This window comes from Macrobrachium rosenbergii, chromosome 32 (assembly GCF_040412425.1).
Source record: "Macrobrachium rosenbergii isolate ZJJX-2024 chromosome 32, ASM4041242v1, whole genome shotgun sequence".
Taxonomy (NCBI): Eukaryota; Metazoa; Arthropoda; class Malacostraca; order Decapoda; family Palaemonidae; genus Macrobrachium; species Macrobrachium rosenbergii.
This window is the reverse complement of record NC_089772.1, coordinates 8585680-8590380: the sequence shown is the minus strand read 5'-3', so window position 1 is coordinate 8590380 and position 4701 is coordinate 8585680.

Below are 4701 nucleotides of genomic sequence, written 5' to 3'. Positions count from 1 at the left end.
GAAATATTAAGAAGATTGAGACTTTGAGCTCCTGTCTATTTATTTCCTTATTTCACTGAGACGACGTCTAATGATCGGCGTTATAATCCTTTTTCTTGAGTTCTTTTTAAAGAATAGCTTTGAAATAAGACAGGTAATAAAACACGATCCAAAATACATGAGATTAATTTTCTTTTTTTTTTTTTTTAACAAAACTTTGCGTGTTCTACTTACATTTCTTTACGCGAACAAAATTAAAAGGAAACGGGAACCTGGACTGAAATTTTTGCTGCTGAGTAGTTTTATAGTATATTACTGGAATGAAATTTTTGCTGCTGAGTAGTTATAATATATTGCTGTCTGCTAAACTGTAACAGTCAACACAATCGACATATACACATTTCCCTGAAACGTCGAGGCCTGAAACAGGGCCCGTTTTGCTTAACACTTTTTCCCTGCAAGGTGGGATGGCTTGAAGAGGGATTAGCCCTCCAGCTCTCAGCATATCTCTTAGTAAGAGGATGCTAGCTTATGACTCTTTCCATCATGGTTGCTGTTCATTTCAGTGCACTAACAACAGGGTACACAAGTCACTGCTTAGGACCCCAAAGACAGATAAATCTGTAAAAATTAGATGACGAAAATCTGTGTAGTTAATTCTAATACGGTCTTATTTAACAAACAAAATTTATTTTCAATAAAGTAATATACCATCGATACAGCTTTACATTGCCATTAGGAGTGAATAAGTTCGTTCCCTACGTTAGTAACTGATCAAACGAAGCTCCAAATGTTTAATGAGAATTATTGGTTATAATTCTCAGTTCACTGGTCTTCAGTGCAAATGCATTGTAAACATTTATAATAAATTTCTTGGCTCTATTCAAAAGTACTTAGATTTATTTGCTATTGAAATCATTACCAAAGCCGATTTGCCCATATTGATTATAAGAGCTTAACTGACAACATAAACAAAAGCTGGAGAATCAGCTGAGATTGGAGAATGTATTTGTTCGCCTACTACATTCTAATGACTTTCCCTTTGTCTTTGTTTATAACAAAGAAAGGACGTCTTTTCTTAATTCGGTGGTGACTATAAACATGGTCGTTATTCTTGATTGGTTGATAACACCTGCAAGTGATGTAACCAAAGCTTGGGTTTATTTTTAAATTGCTTATAAAGGGGAAAGTTACCCTTGGCCCACAAACTGCAATGATTTAACCCTCGGGAGGTATCATCGCTTAAATTAAATGTCACTTATAGACTCTTTACGTATAAATTATGGATGTGGATAAACATAGCTAGTATAGAAGTAAGATCAATAGGTCAACGAGTTAAGTAGTTCCTAGTGTAAGGTGGCAATGAACATTTTACATATGGCGTCGATATGTAACCCTGAACCCTCCTTGACTTGGTAATGTCGCCGAGGGTGGCCAGAAACTACACAACAAAAATGTCTCAGTACTTCTTGAGCCGATCGTTTTCCCTCAGACCATTCAATTTTAGGGTCAATATATACAGTTTTCTCAGAAGCAACATGTGTGCCTTGGATACGGGCTTCTATTTTAGCTGAATCGTTGTGTTTGGAAAAAGTTTCGGCCTGCCGTAGAGCAAGAGCTCGTACCAGCACAAGGCTGTCTTAATAATCTAAAACGAACAAACAAAAAGCTTCTTTGGATGAAGCATTGATACAATAAAAGACCAGATTATACCCATGAAATCTGTTAAGGGACTGAAGATTTGGTGAGGTCGGTGATTTTAGAAAATTCCTAACCATGGGCAAGGGTTGCTTTGATGGCGTTTACGGTGAGCCCAGTGCTAGAAAAAAAAGAACACATGGGAGATTTTTGCCATATTTATAATAATCGCTCATATATATACATCATTTTGTTGTATTTTGCAAGCTTTAGTTGCAGTAATGATTTTATAATTATAGCAATATATATTTGATGAATAAATTCTCTCGTTTCTACTCACCGTAGTTGATTCATCCGTGAAGTTAGAATCTTCATTATCATTTATGGTACTAATAGAATCTGCCGGGAATCTCTGGTTTTAAAGACATGACACTTCCTGAAAGTACCTTAGTGCCGAGTCATAAATCTCATGAAAGCCTGCATCCGGCCTCTTTGAATTCCTTATCTTCAGCTCTTTTCAATAATTTCTCCTTAGCGAAGTTTTTTTTTTTTTTTTTTTTTTTTACACCACGTAGGCCAGCCTATATTTATCCCGCAAAACTACATAGTCTTCTCTATTCTTGTTTCGATTATGATTCTCTGCTTTTACCTTCCAGATGGATTCCATCCCCATATATAAACGAACCCATCTTAGGAGAAATTGCCTCACTGCTTTCAAAATTTTACCAGCTCCAGACGTCACAGTGGTAAGATGGAAAGGTGAGGGTTGTTGGCTACCACCCCTCAGACAAGAATATTGTTATTGAGACAACTTTTTCTTAGGTTATTTCGGTACTATTGAACATTCCCCCTTCAATCTTCCCTAGGCATTCAAAGGTTTCAACAGTGCTCGTCGGGTTTGACCAACAGGCGTTTGAATCCTTATTACTAAAAAAATTTCCAGGTGTTAATTATCTTGGACAATTTTTTCTCAAAAGATAGTTTTTTATCATAGACTATTTTTCACAAGAGAAGGTAGTTTTTTTAATCATTACCACTTTGGAGACGACCCACTTTTATATTCGCTCATTCGTATCCCCTAAGTTTTTTTCTTGCAATGCTTCAATAAAAACATTTGGCCGTCCGTTCCACAGTCCATTAGCAAAATTGTTGGATTTTTAATTTCATTAGTTATAGAATTTAGTCCTGGGACGTGAACTCAAATATAAATATTGAACCTTATATTGTAGACTCGTAGGAATAGACAGGTTTTGCGTAATTTTGAATACAAATCCCTGGTAAAGCAAAGACTTAAAGATTTTTTATGCTTGCTTGTGTTTTTGTGAGATTTTCAGTACAGTAACAGTCTCTCTCTCTCTCTCTCTCTCTCTCTCTCTCTCTCTCTGTGAAGAGAGAGGGAAAACAAAAGTATAGATGAATGTCAAAGTAAATCCACTACATGTTATTTAATATTACTGTATATACTTGTATTATAAAAGGCTCATGAACAGAGACACAGCTCGCTTCTGTACGTCTTTATTTCTCATCGACAGTCGTACAGGTACACAAGACCCTGTATTTATACAAAATTACATTTTACAATGCGATTTAATGTTATTTTTCTTAGATTTCGATAGAATAGAGGTTAACATTATTAGCTCTAAGTTTTCCCAAAGATTCCATAAGATCAACGAAAACAAAACGTAAATCAGCGCCAACATTTATGTGACACAAAATACATAGGCACGATACCAAGATCCCTGAAAAGGAATCTGGAAAAACTAGATGCCGAAGTAGCCCCAGGACTCATGCAGCAAAGTGTGCTACTAGACACAGTGCACATAGTGTGGAAAGTGGACTCCCAAGGAGGCAGGATGCAACCCGGAACCCCACATTATAAAAACCAACTAGTCGAATAGGATGACTGTAATAGAATTAGAAATAATAATAATAATAATAATCATCACACTAATTGGTTACCTAGCAACGGGACCTACAGCTTATTGTGGAATCCGAACCACATTATAGTGAGAAATGAATTTCTATCACCAGAAATAAATTCCTCTTATTCTTCACTGGGCGGTCGGAGATTCGAACTCGCGGCCAGCAGAGTGCTAGCTGAGAACGGAACCCACTCTCCCAACGAGGAACTCCCACCTTCTGAAGGACTCCTGGAAACGCCCATTGGACTATAACATCTTGAAGACGTCTCCACGACTCCAGGATCCTTTGAAGCCATCTTCAGCTCCTGATGCATTCCTGGAGAAACGCCAGTTGGATTATAGGTTTTCTTGAAGTCTTAAAGACTCAAGGATCATGTGAAGCCGCCTTCAGTTCCTGAAGAACTGGATAAACACCCATTGGATTATCACGGCTTCCTAACAGTGGCGACGCTACGGGGGCTCCACCCCCACGTCAGATGCTTGGCCCCTCCAACTGGCCACCTCAGCTGAAATTCCCTTTGTAGCTAAACTTGAACCTTTGGTGGTCAAAAGCAGACATTCTCGCCCTAGCGATCGTGTCCTAGGTCGAAATCGACTTTTAATCAACCACATCACTTAAAACGCCGCACTACACTGGTGTTGTAGAATAATTACCTTCATTACCAGACGCTGATCATGACAATGTCTACTATCATCTTAATACAAAAAAATATTTTTAGTTTATTTACAGTTGTTCTAGATATCTAATGACATTATTTTGGTTCTTGTTACCTTTACAACTTATACAGAGCAGAGAAATGAATAGCTATAGGGTTTAATACAAATGACGCATTTGTTCATGACATTTTGATCCAAGTTAATATTATCAACTTATGTATGAAGTGATTGAAACTATAGTTACAGTTTTGAATAAGTGCAATGCAATTTGCTACTGATGCTTAGAGTTAATTTACAGGGAGAGGCGATGAAGAAGAGGGAATGGGATAGGTTGAAATTTTGGAGGGTCATAGTCTTTTGTGTAATTGATTATATGCACTATTTTGATATATTTACACGACAAGGATATTATACTATAGTTGAAAATTAAAACTTGATAATAGAAATTAGGCTAGTGTTGAATATAAGGGTGTGAGGAAATTGACATTACGGCATTTGATACATT